Source organism: Mirounga angustirostris, unplaced genomic scaffold, assembly GCF_029215605.1.
Source record: "Mirounga angustirostris isolate CCGP_5_RB_7025 unplaced genomic scaffold, mMirAng1.0.hap1 SCAF_2, whole genome shotgun sequence".
NCBI lineage: Eukaryota > Metazoa > Chordata > Mammalia > Carnivora > Phocidae > Mirounga > Mirounga angustirostris.
In genome coordinates this window covers 130285761-130299986 of record NW_026991710.1, presented here as the reverse complement: position 1 = coordinate 130299986, position 14226 = coordinate 130285761, and the positions used below count along the sequence as shown (strand labels likewise).

Here is a 14226-nt window from a genome sequence, read left to right as displayed (position 1 = left end):
TTTTAAAGATTTTATTTATTTATTTGACAGAGAGAGAGACAGCAAAGAGAGGGAACACAAGCAGGGGGAGTGGGAGAGGGAGAAGCATGCTTCCTGCCGAGCAGGGAGCCTGATGCGGGGCTCGATCCCAGGACCCTGGGATCATGACCTGAGCCGAAGGCAGACGCTTAACGACTGAGCCACCCAGGCACCCTAGAATTAACTATTTTAATAGCTAATAGAAACCTTAACATTGCAGAAAATCCTTTTTTGGTTGTGTTTTTGTTTTGTTTTAGTTTTTTTGATGGGGATATCCTTCCCTCGCTCCCAAAACCAAAATGTAAGCAGAAATTTTTAGTCTTCTTTAAACTTGAGCTATAAAGTACAAAAAAGGAACTAACTTTTCTTTCTCTCTGTTCATATACACCATCTAGTGGATTTATTTTATTATTTAATCAAAAACAGGAATGAGAAGAGAAAAGAGAATGATCTAATAACTCAAATTATAGACAGTGCATAAAAATCATGCCTTATAAAAACATGGCAAGGAAAGTGTTATAAGAAAACAATTAGGGTTTGGCATATAAGCATATCCTGGCTGTACATTAAGTACACCTTTGAATGTTATCTGGATCTCCAGCTTTTGACACGATTGTGAAAGTTAAAGAAGAAATCAAGAAACAATACTGTAGGAAGTAACCAAAAGGTTAAGTTACTCTGAAGAAAGCAGTTAACTAAACTTTCATTTTTAACAAAATTCTTTTATCCAAACATGCAATATTCAGGTGTATTTCACATTATATAAACAGTACACCAGGGGTGGCTCAGCGCATTAAGCGTCCGCCTTCGGCTTGGGTCGTGATCCCAGAGTCCAGGAATCCAGCCCCGCGTCAGGCTCCCTGCTCAGCGGGGAGTCTGCTTCTCCCTCTCCCTCTGCTGCTCCGCCTGCCTGTGCTCTCTCTCTCTCTCTGTCAAATAAATAAATAGAACCTTAAAAAAAAAGAGTACACCAGCATTCAATGTTCACATGTCTTACAGAGGGGCAAAATGATACATGTCTATGCATATTCATTGTGGCATATATATGTACATACGTTTATATGTGTGTATATATATATGTGTGTGTGTGTGCGCGCACGTGTGTGGACCCTAAATGTCCATCAGTGGAGAACTGATCTAAAATAAATAATGGTAGGTCTATACAATAGAATACTATGTAGCTTTTGGTCAGCTCTAAATGAGCTGATGTGAGAAGTGCTCAAGGTGGTTAAGGAAATAAAGCAAAATGCAGAAGAACGTGAATGCGTATACTACTATTTTTGTAAATAAAAAGAAAAGTAATAGTGTTTGGTCTGGGACAGAGAACTGGGTGGTTGTAGGACAGGAGTGAGAGGAGATGATTTTTAATTGTATACCCTCTTACTGAACTTGATAATAGATATAGTTTACTTATCCAAGAGGGAAAAATTTCTTTCAATGAGTGATCTTTAAAGAGTCAAAACATCAGATAAGGATAAATTCGCAGAAATAAACAGGGAGGTCATAAAGGCCCTATATAATATTAATTTTGATAAATATTGCCAGATTGCTCCCCAAAGCGACTGAATTAATTTATACTCCCGCCAGCAATGTACAAGTGCCTATTATCCTAGACTCCTTGCTAACACAATATATTATCACAATTTTTGAAGCTTGCCAACGTGGAAAACGGCACCTCATTGTAGTTGGCATTTGTCTTGTGATGGGAACAGATCCTTTACTTCGCCGGTGGAGAATGACTCGAAGGAGGCAGGAGCCGAGTCCGAGAGGCAGCGCGAGCTGCGGCCCGAAGCCATGAGAGAGGCGGCAGGGGTGAGGCGGCGGAGAGGGCGAGGTGGGGCAGAGGCACGGCGTCCTGTGCAGGGAGAACTGACAGGATTGCGCCATGCACAGGATGTGGAGAGGAGAGAGAGAGAGAAGTGACTTTTCAAAGACGTGGAAGGAGGGATTGGGACGTGACAGGAGAGACCGGGGGAAGCCCAGGAGCTCATTCTAAGGAGGAACAGGTGCCGGGGTTGAGCAGCCTGAGACCCGCGCGCAGAATGCGGGGAGGCTTTTGATGTGCAAGTGTGAAGCTCAGAAGGCAGGTCTAGGCTGGAGGGGGACAGTCCTTACATGTATGAGGCTTCACTCCAGAAAGCGGGGCAAGGCTTTATGAGGTCATTCACATTGAATCTCAATGGGACACTGCTTGACTGAAACATAAAATCTATAATAATGCGACTTCCTTAAGCCCGAATTCAAGTACTTCCATAAATGTAGATGGGGCTAAGAATTCGAAGGATGCATCTTCTGGGAGAAGGCATATGCAGTTTTTGAAAAGCGCTTATTAAAAATAAACCATCTCTCCATTTCCATGTTTTTCAGTCCTTTTAAAAAATAAATCATTTTTTCCTAACACTTTTGGAAAATGCAAAAAAGCATAAGCAAAAACCGCAATCCCATTACTCAGAGATAAGTACTGTTAACCTTTTGGTCTTCCCTCTCTGACATACCTGAGTCTGTATCATAGATTTAGTTATACATATAATTCTAGGCATAGGCTTTAAACATCATAATGTGAATATTTATGTACTGGTGTCCTTTAAAATATTTTATTTCAAAATTATTTTTATAATATTATGTATGTATTTTTAAATTAAAAATGTATTTTAAACTATAACGTACTAGTCCCCCATACAGAGGGCCTTTCATTACTTAACCACTATCACTCTGTACAATAATTAAAAAGTTTTTTCTGGACTGCACAGAAAAGATGTCCTTTTCATTTTCATTTCTTTGTTCTGTAGTGAGGTTTCCCATTTCAACATGCTTATTGGGTATATGTATTAATGTTATTTTTTTCATTTTATTAAAATTTTTGAAATCAGTGATGAAACCTGGGGGAAAATATCTGCTCAATAATAGCTTGTTTTCCCTTAGAAGAACAGCAGATCTCGTATGGGTCATTATTACATTTGCTGTTTACTCACTTTCATTAACTACTTACTCTAACTTTGAACTTTAAGTGCTGTGAAGAGTAGCACCAAAATACCAAAAAGCCTATTGCTATTTGCCTCAAATCAAACTATGGGGCAATGAAGCCCTATTAATCTAAGTTAACTTTTATTCTCTTATCAATAACACCTCGTGGCTATTTCTCTCTGTCAGAATAAATCAGCCTGTCCTCAATATCTCAATCTAATTAGGACAGCTTTATTTTCTGATCTTTTCAGCCCCATTCTAATACCTTTGAGCAGAAATATAAAAGGAGATGACCTCATATGTATGAGGCTATAACTGAAACACTGTTTATGGGACCAAAGGCCTGGAAACAACTTAAATGTCCATCACACGAGACTGTCACATCCATAGGACAGAATATAATGTGGCCGTTAAAAGGAATTGAGGAAATTAGGAGGAACGAAGCTATAATCTATCGGGTTAAAAAAGCAAGGTTTAGAATAATATGACTTGTGTGAAGAATGGGGGTACTGTGAGTAATAGGAGTGCTGACATTTAAAAAAAAGGAGTTATATATAAATGCTTGTCTGTGCATACAGCATAGAAGAATTTACAAGAAATCATTGGCCTTCTGGAGGGGAACTGGGGTCTGGGAGCTGAGATAGGAAGCTGACTTAATTTTCATTCAATTTTCTGTTGTACTGTTTGAATTTGGTAGGCATCCATTATCTTTTTAAAAATTAAAAAATAAACACAGAAATGGAATTATTCATCTCACCCTATGGCAACCATGCCTTCTGCCCCTTCTTTCCCTCACCTGCCTGCCAGAGATCTGTACAGCCCTCTCTGTGCCTCGGACCTGCACTCCCAACCCCTGATTACATGGCCCTGGTCAGCCTCCACTTCCCGAATTAATTCTTCACTAATTGATGCTAGTGCCTTTCAGAAATATTACAAGCCTCATGGGAAAGCTTCTGCCTGAACTCTGCACTGCTGATAATCTTAATCTATTCTGTCCACTAACAAACTATATCATTCTGACTTTTGTTTATCACTCTTCTTCCTAGTCTTTCCTCTCTGTCATCCGGAGTTTTCCTTGCTCACGGAAAACTGCACAGAGGGACCCCTGTTGCTATGATATAAGGTTTAGGATAAACAATAACTTGGATGAGATTTTACAAAATAAGGTTGAGACAATTTTAAGGAGTGGAGGGTTGACAGTAGATGTGCCTTTTCGGAATTCTGTGAGACCTGTGTGTAGGAATGGTCTATCTGTGACATCTTTTCAGCCCTGCGAGTTCTCCTTGCCCTATCATGTTCTGTTGTAGAAAAGGAAGTGGAAAAAATAAATCTTATTGATGAATTTTCTACCACTGGTATCTCATCACATAGGGTTCACTGGGAGCAGTATCTGTCCTGTTATCAAACTAGAGGAACATGAGCCTTAGGTTTGTGCACGAAATAGTAATTTACATTCGCAGTATTAACCTCCAATCTTGGTTCTGTTGAGTTCAACTACATGTTTTTAATTTTTCTATTTCTTTTAAATCCAGAAGATAAAACTTTCTTTGGGAGGGGGTGGTGATAGTTCCCTCCGAGCAACAGGGGAGAATGTAGCAAACAATTAAGCCAAGGACCTTTCTTAAAGTGTTTTCCAACACACTTATGAGATCAGTCATAATATTTATATATCCTCAAGCACTTTGAAATCTCAAGCTGTTTTAACCAGCTGTCACTTTGGTGTCAAACTCCGGGCATTTTAATGTGAAACAAAGGTCAACAGAGGGTTTGTCTTATTCTTTTCCTATTAGTGAAATATTTTATAGTTATTGAACTGTGCTTAAACCCCCAACAGCAAGTCCCTATTGCATATTCCTGTTATCTAGGTCACATGGGATTTTATGATTATTCACAAACAAAATATATAGAAATGAAGAAAAGTGAAAGTGTCAAATTAGCATTTAAAGTATTATCAAAAACTCAAAATATAGACAATCAGTATGGTCTATACAAGTTTGGCACTGATTATTAAGAAACACTTATATCTAGGACTGATATCCAACACACACATAATGCAAATTCAATTTTTTTTTTCAGTTCTTTCTCTGTACCTAAAATAAGATGGCCTAATCGCTTTTTCATCGCTCATTTCAGAAACTACACTGTAAAGATCATTCCGAATTTTGCTAAATTGTTGGCCTTTAAAAATAGATTATTTATTTCTAAAGCTTATTCTCTCCGCTTCTTGTTTAACCCCAAAATAATATATATCTTTGGCCAATATCTCTTTCTGGCCTTTTTCCAGACTTTTTACTCATGGGTGCCTCGTGGGCCACTGTAAAGACTTCGGCTTTTACTTTGAGTAGGGGAGCCCTTGGAGAGCTCCATGAGAGGGGCAGCCTGATCTGATTAAAGTAGGTTTAACAGCATTATTCTGGCTGCTGCTTTGCTCATTGTGAGCGGGTGAGTGTAAGTGTGTGTCTGCGTGTGCACACATCTGTGCTGGGGGCTGTGGGAGGCTGTGGAGGAAGAGCTGTTGGCACACCATTGCAAACATCCAGGCAAGAGAAGCTGATCGCTTGGATCGGGAGGGATGGCGTGGAACCGGTGAGAAGGCTTAGATCCTACATACACTCAAAAGATAGAGCCAATGCAATTGCTTCTAGATCAGATGTGGCTTATGAAAAAGAGGAGTTAAGGCTGACTCCACGGTTTCTGGCCTGAGCAACTAGAAAAATGGAGTTGCCCAACTGACGGGAGAAGACTGTAAGAGGCGCAAGTTTGGGCAGTGGATGTGAGTCAGGAGCCTAGAGAAACAGTCAGACCTGTTGGGCGCACGGGCTGGTGGTCATGAATTAAAATAAAGCCGGTTAGGGTTTGGCCGCTCAGGTGTAGGCACAGTTGGCAGACAATTTAGGTTCAACCAGAGTTAATAGCAGTACATTCATCACAAAAAGGCCCTGAACAAAAGATGCTGAGCCATACCTGCTTCAGTGTAGTTTTATGTCTGTAGGTTTTCTAATTATAAATAATTCAAACGCTGGAACCTCACTGGTACAACGGGAGCCCTGAAGGTCAGTGCTAGGGACTGGGGCCCAGGTCAGGGGAAATTGTGCATCTAGGGCTCCTGTAGCTGATGCTGCCGAGAGTGGGTGGGACCAGAGAAGTTTCAGTTTTAGTGGGGAGCTGCATGGGCCTAAATGCCTGGGGCCCGTCCAGCACCCCACACAAGACGACGCATTCTAGCAGGAACAGACATCATACCTCATACCGTACACATTTGCATGATGGTGAAAATGCCCGGAAAATTACTCAAGTCGCAATCACCCTATTTTTATTAACAGGTTAAATCAGTATGAAAATTAAAAAGACACTGTATAAATCAAGAAACTTGTTCCTGTTTAAATATCCTTAATCCTATTCCTGCATTTGGCAAACAGCCTCAATGTACTTGCTCCCTTTCATTATCAATTCTTTTATTTACATGTCTGTTTCCATGTTGTTTTAGAATTCCAGTTCCTTGATAAGGAGTTATGTTTGTATTATATTTAGGCACACCCAGTGTTTCCTAGAGTGTTCTTCATCTAGAGGACATTAATCACTAGTATTTCCAATTTTACAAAAGGTAAATTGAATTTCTATATGAAATACCTTCCTCCCAGTCACTGAGTTAGATTTTATTAATTAACAGTTGTAATATACCCATAAAATAGCCACTTTATCCACCTGGACAAATATCAAGTCACATTTACCATTTGAACAATGAAGGGAATAGTATATAATATATATTCAAATACAGGCTTTCATTGGTAGTTGAAGAAATAATGCAGATACTTTATATCTACCACACGATACCAATCTAGAGTCAAAAATGAAGGATGGAAAGGTTGGTCATTAAAATGGGAAGGAGGAAAAGGTACTGCTTAAGTGTATCAGGAAAACAAAAGCCAATACAAATATAAGTTTTAGATGTAGACACACATATAAGATACTGTATGTTGTTGTGTGCATCCAAAATGAAAACCTAAAGAGATTGGAAAAGCCCTGACAAAGGCAACAAAATTTCAACAGTAAGCCAACTGCTACAGGGCACTTCAAAATTTGCTAAATTAATTTCAAAACATACATAGTTTTCAAACACTCTCCTTCAGACTGTTTGGGTTGAAAGGCACTTTGGGAACAAGTGGGAAACAAAGATGTACTGAAGCCTCATTGGTGAGATTAATGTTGATTCTCTAAGGGACAAAAATCCATGCTGTTGTGTTTGCATAGGAGGATGTCCCAATTACCAGGAGACACATGCTGAAGTATTTAGCACTACAGTGTCTTATTGTCTACAACTTAAAGTTTCAAGGGGTTCGGGATAAAAAAACGTGTGTGTGTTTGTGGAGAGAGAGGGAGAGATTGAGAAAGGAGACAGAAAATGTGGGAAGATATTAGTTACTGAATGTCCGTGAATGCCGGGAGGCTGTTTATTATACTACTCTTTCAATTTCCCTATAGATCTGAAGACTTTCACAACGATCAATCTCCTACAACATGACTGTGTACTCTATAGGAGACATACTTAAACCATGCAGGTAATGATTTATACAGAATGAATAAAAAAAATTTTAAAAAAGGAAACAATATGAATTTCATATAAACAACTCAAGATAAAAGTGATTATATAACCCAATCGCATCAAGTGTACCCTATAGTGACGCACAGCATTTCCACTGTCCCGTGGTCACGTACTGAGCAGCCTTTGCGTAGCCGCGCGTTCCTCTAGTCGTGCGACCTCTGAATCCATGATCTCTAATTTCAGTCGAACCTCAGCGTTGCTCAGAAGAAATCAGTTAGTGTCTTTCATCAGTTCCCAGTTTCTCCAAGTCTCCAAAAAGGCCATTTCTGATTTTCACTACCTTCACATGTTCCATTACTCTCTTAGCAGATGAGCTTATTTCCAACTTCCAAAGAAAACAGAAATCTCAGATGGGAAATCCTTCACCGGCATGCTGCCAAGCTTACAAAATCTGCCCTTGCTGTATGTGGTAGATGCTGCCATTTGGCTGGTCTAACTGCCATTCCCAAGTCCCGTGTCCCTTGACTTCTCCCACCATGAGGATCAGAGAGCTTCCTCAGCCTCCCACACAGCGCCAGGCAATCAGACGGAAGCAGAAGTCTCCTGGCAACTGCTGGCAAGGCTTCCTGATTAAAGGACCAAGTGCAGCCCACACCACCTTTTCCCCTTTTCCTGCCTTGATCAGGGCACGAGGGGAAAAGGCCAAGACGGATGCAGTGATGTCAACGTCTTAGTGCTGACATCATTGTGTTTCCTCAACATCCTATACCCTTTGCCATCATCGTTTGCATTTTCTTTTGCTCCAGGAGGTCACATATGATCTCTAGTGACCCGACATTCCAAACAGATTTCTCAATTAGATTGTAATGCCAGGATTTTGATTTTATTTACACTAAGACAGCAATTCTTTTTTTTTTTTTTTAAAGATTTTATTTATTTATTTGACAGAGAGAGAGAGATAGCGAGAGCAGGAACACAAGCAGGGGGAGTGGGAGGGGGAGAAGCAGGCTTCCCGCGGAACAGGGAGCCTGATGCGGGACTCGATCCCAGGACCCTGGGATCATGACCTGAGCCGAAGGCAGACGCTTAACGACTGAGCCACCCAGGCGCCCAAGACAGCAATTCTTTTTAAAACAGCACTGGCATTCATCAAAGATTGTGGGTTAAATCCCTGGAATATTAAACATCCCCATTTAGTTTGAAGGGCCATTTACCCTACAATGAAAAACGGGCATAAATGCTGGAGCAAACAGTCATTTTGGCAGTCACTAAAAATATTATTCAGGTGGATATATCCTACTTTTAAAAGCAAGGAGCGATCCTCTAGCATCCCCGAAATATGTAAATTGGTTATTGCCAGTCCACAAAAGAAAGAAACAGAGTATATATGAACCACTAGCTAAATCTATATGTATTGCCCACAATGAAGAGGGTGCAAAATGCTTTCAAAAGCCATGATGTGACATCAAAGTATAAAATCTAATTAAACAAAATCTAATCAATTCAATTAATTTAATCATCAGAGAAGCCGAGGCCAACAAGACTAAAACAATTTAAAAATAAGACCCTTACGCAACAGTGTTACAAGTAAACTCAGAATTAACAATGTGATATTATTGAAACATCCGGATTATTGCCAGGATTTACTGTAATTAGTTTCCTCTACTTAATATGCATGTGCTTCAGATTATAAAACCAAGAAGCTAATTTGTATGACGAAGCAAAACATAGACTGACTGAAACTTTTCACACTTTTCCAACAATCTAACTGCCAACAGAATATAACTTAATATGCAAAATTCCGTCCAGATAAATTTTAGAGTGAGCTACCGATTCCTTGATTCAAAGGAGAAAATAATTGTTTTCTGTTATACAAGCTATGTCTAGAAAATATAAGACCAAAGAACCATACTGTCATATTTATTGCTAAAAGTAAAATATATTTCAGCACAATAATGTAACTTTCCAAAGGAAAAGGCTGTCTATGTATATACCAACACAGACAACACCCACGAAAAAAAAGATAAAGGCCAAAAGTTCAAGAAAAAGTATCAATTTTCTTTTTTATCTATGACATTTTGATCATTAAGATCATTTGATCTTAAAATACAAATACCAATTGTATTTGGCTTGGGAATATGATTTGGGGCAAAATGCCTGGCAAAAACTGTTATCAATGTAACCCTTCAAGTTCCATATTCATCAGCTTTAGGATTTCAGCTCTTTCCCTAAAACCGTTGTATTGTTTCCAGCTGGGACTTCAGGTGCCTCTTTATCTCTATCATTACATTTTAAGCTCCCCGAATGCAGGCACTGAGTCATATGTGGAATTGCATCTCCTACTAAGCCCCATGCAACACTGAGATTCACAAAACGAACTGAAGTTTATTTCATTTGAAATATCTGAAATGAAAACCAATGAATAAATCCCACATCACATACTGTGGCCTCCTAGCTCTTCAAATCTGCACTGGTCACACTGGGCACTTGACTGCCTCCCAACAATTCTCTGGTGGCCATACCTGTGTGATATCCCTTCTCTGGTTAAAGACTCCACTTCTCTGGCCACAGGAGTCGGCACACAAGCCAAGCTTGGCCAATCAAAAGGGCCTTCTGGACCTTAGAAGAAACCAATTCTGAGAGAGAGGACTTCTTTTCCTTTATGATCTTGGAATAGTTTGGCTACAAGTAGCCTTGGAGCTGTCAGGGACTGCTTCTCCAGCTTCCCAAAGAAAGCGGTCTTCCTGGTCAGCACACTGAAAGCAGAGGGGAGAAAGTGAGAGGTCAGAGGAGCCCACACCCCTACACCTCGCAGCACCTTTACTCTTCCCGCGATTAGGTTAAAAGAGCGAATAAATACCCTTGACTTACTTTCACTAGCTCATGTAAGGGTTCCATCACTAGAAGCCAGAGTTCTAACTAGAACAGACACAGATTTGTATTACCATAAGGATTCTGGGAATTTACTATGGCATCCAAAATCCTCACGTTAAGTATTAAGAAGATGGATTAGTTAGAGAGGTTAAGGACCTTGCCTCAAGTCTCAGAGTGAATTTGTAAGGATGCAGGAAACTGTGGCAGATCCTCCGGGTTGGCTCACTCTCACTCACTCTGACACTAACATTCCCCAGTGTTGCAGCTAGGGTGCAGGCAGCTGGCCTAAGTTCCTGGCAAGCAGAGACATCAGCCAGGATTTGGATGAGAAATGAGCAATGAGAGGTGGCCACTGCATGCTCAGAGTTTGTCCCTTTTGGGGAGCACGGTGGTATAGCCAAGCAGCTCCTCTGAGGCAAGGAAGGTAGAGTCTCTGGTGCATAGGGTGCTGCCTGCCCGGTATACTCCTGGCTCCCTAGAACCACTGTTCTTCTTTTTAATTGAAGTACAGTTGACATATCATATGAAATTAGTTTCAAGTGTACAACAGCGATTCCACAATTACATGCATTATGAAATGCTCACCACGATAAGTGTATTAGAATATTATTGACTATATTCCTTCCCTATGCTGTACTTTTCATCCCTGTAACTTCCTTATTTTAGAACTGTAGATTTGTACCTCTTAATCTTCGCCCATTTCACTCATCCCCACCCCTTCCCCTTTGGCAACCACCGGTTTTTTCTCTATATTTATAAGTTTGTTTCTCTCTTTTGTTGCTGTTGTTTGTTCATTCATTTGTTTGCTTTTTAGATTCCACATATAAGTGAAATCATATGGTATTTGTCTTGGTCTGGCCTATTTCACTTAGCATAATACCCTCCCTCTAGGCCCACCATGTTGCCACGCATAGCAAGATTCCATTCCTTTTTATGGCTGAGTAATATTCTATTGTGTATATATACTGCATCTTTTTTAACCATTCATCAATCATTTGGAATCACTGTTTTTTGGCTTGATTGTTCTATTTTCTTTGTTTTTGATCGAGTGAGATCCAAAACTAGTTCTATGGCTCTCTCAAGATTCTGGGAGCTACTAAGAACCTTCAATAAATCTCTTTCTGCTTAAACGAGCTAGAGTTCTGTTTGAAACAAAGAGCCTTGACCTAAACAGAATTTGGTACCTGGACATGGAGTGCTGCAACCTCACATGTGGAACCAGATTGCTGAAGAAGGACTTTGAGCCGTGAAGGCACAGATACTGAAAGCAGAAAGCCGGGAACTCTTCATATGCGTGATATAAAATGTTGTCAAACTGTCCCATGCTGTACTTTGGAAAGTAGACTACAATATGTGCTACTCTGCATTAGAAGAGTAAAAAAATTGGCATAGAAGGGGGACATTCAATAGCAGTCCCCAGAATTCCTAAACTCCTTCCCAAATTTAATATCACTCCGACATGGTTTTCGGCTGCCTCAGAAACTATAAAAAAACAGTGACTAGGGGCGCCTGGGTGGCTCAGTCGTTGAGCGTCTGCCTTCGGCTCAGATCATGATCCCAGGGTCCTGGGATCGAGCCCCACATCGGGCTCCCTGCTCTGTGGGGAGCCTGCTTCTCCTTCTCCCTCACTTGTGCTCTCTAGCTCTCTCTCTGTATCTCTCCAATAAATAAATAAAATCTTTAAAAAAAAAAAAAAAGTGACTAAAACATGGGGGATTTTTGGGGCACCTGGGTGGCTCAGTCGTTAGGCGTCTGCCTTTGCCTTGGGTCATGATCCCAGGGTCCTGGGATCGAGCCCCGCATCGGGCTCCACATCGGGCTCCCTGCTCAGCGGGAAGCCTGCTTCTCCCTCTCCCTCTCCCCCTGCTTGTGTTCCCTCTCTCGCTGTGTCTCTCTCTGTCAAATAAATAAATCTTTAAAAAAAGGGGGGGGGGATTTTATTTTTCTCACACTTGAAGATTAATAAACACTTAAGAGAGAGTCAGTCCATGCAGTTTATACATTCAAAATCACAATCTCAAATCATCAATAAAAAAGTAAAATGGTGAGCAATAGGCTAAGAAGAGAGAGGAGGAGGTCACATATCATAGAAATATCTCATTGAGGTCACTTTTATTTTGCTCACATCTATTGCTTTGAAGTTTAAAACATCCTCCCGCATATTCTTTCTCGCCGTCCCTTTCCTTGCTGTCTTTTTCTCCCTCTGTCATTCTTTTATAACCCTATAACCCGATGGGGCAGTATTCATTATTCTTCTCGCAGAAGAGAAGAGATTGGCTTTGAAAAGTTGTGTAAGGTCTTCAACATTAAAAATCAAGTAGCAAGACTTAGTATTAATCGGAAGTGAAGCAGATCTAGGTTTCATGAGGCCTGAAGTTAGTACAATTTGCAGAAACTTTGTTAAGAAAAATCATAAAAATTAAAAATACAAAATCAGGAAAGTGAATGAGAAAAAAAATCACAACCAATTATAATTTCTATAAAGTTGACAAATACCATGAATGTCACAGAATCTAGCAATACAGTATAACATTTTAATTAATAAACTGCCTGACATCCTTCTCTAATATCTTTTCTTACCTCTCTAGGCTGCATACTCTGCTCGTCTCTTCAAGTGCAAATAGTTTTTAAAATACACTTTTCTATAGAGATAGTAAGATTTTCAGTCATTTCTTCAGCACAGCAGGTTGAAATGTATTATCATGGAGAGTTTTGAAAAATGTTTTTAGCTTCACCACTCATTTATCACATGTAAGCTTTTAAGTTGTAAATTCATCGCATGTAAGTTTGGGAAGAAGTTTGTTCCATACATGAGCTGTAAGATTTCAGGGCATTTCACTTTTCTTGCGCAAGTTAATCTTAAATACTTTATGACAACCTTCCATCAGTTTGTCATTGATGATTCATTGTAGTGGGGTGACTTTTATGCTATTTTGTGGATGTCAGTATTTGTTGTCAAATCATCAAAAAGTTCTATCTTTTTCCAGTGTGTTCATATAATTTATTACTCTTCATTAATTGGGCTCAATTTATCATAACTTTTCTATTTGAAATTTATCTCTCTCGATGAAGTGCTACTTTTGATGTGATCTGAAAATTTGTTACAATTTACTTCTTGATAGAAAAATATCTATTGATCTCATGTAGAAATACACGAAAAATAATTTTACTTTGGGATGCTATTATAATTTAATATGCTTCATTGTCGACTATATTCCTGACAGGGCAGAACTTCTTGTTTTCACTGGGTGACAAGGAGAACTGAAACATCTGCTTACATGGCTAATGAATTTTGTGTTTAATAAGTTTTTACACACCTAAAGCTTGGAAGAATTTTCCACAAATGGATTGGCTTCTGACTTCGTATCTTTCAAACATGTTCCTCTTCCAGTGCCTATATACTTCTGGTGCTCGGGACTAAAGATCATTCATACAGCAACCAAACTTCTGGCCCCACCTTCAATATCATGAAATTAGGTCAGCTGGTGTGGCTGAGGTAGAGATATTCCTATGGTAGCACAGCCTCCACCAAGAAGGCTAATAATAACATGCACAGAATAGCCTGGGAGGCACATAAGCGTATCCGAAAAGTCTGGCGAAAGGGTAGCTAAGGTGGAAAGAGATAATAGTCTTCCAGATAAAATATCTTACTCGTACCAACTTTACAAAAATATCTGACTATGTGAACACAACGGTAGTGCCTTGGAAGGTGCCCAGATAAGTGAAGGGCCCTGGAGGCTAAACTTCATTAGTTTTATGGCAAATACGCCTCTGCTATTTCCATAATGTGTTTCTCATTTTAATTTATATCCAGCTTTTTGAAATAG

General features: G+C 39.8%; 1 long non-coding RNA gene across 1 annotated transcript in view; it reads right to left on the bottom strand.

The window, feature by feature from the left end:
- Positions 1–6977: 6977 nt before the first annotated feature.
- LOC123847506 (uncharacterized) overlaps positions 6978–14226 on the bottom strand; it is a 50404-nt gene continuing 43155 nt past the window's right edge. The window contains exon 6 of the long non-coding RNA XR_010409595.1: positions 6978–10281. This is a non-coding gene — a long non-coding RNA (uncharacterized LOC123847506). The remainder of the gene's footprint in view (positions 10282–14226) is intronic.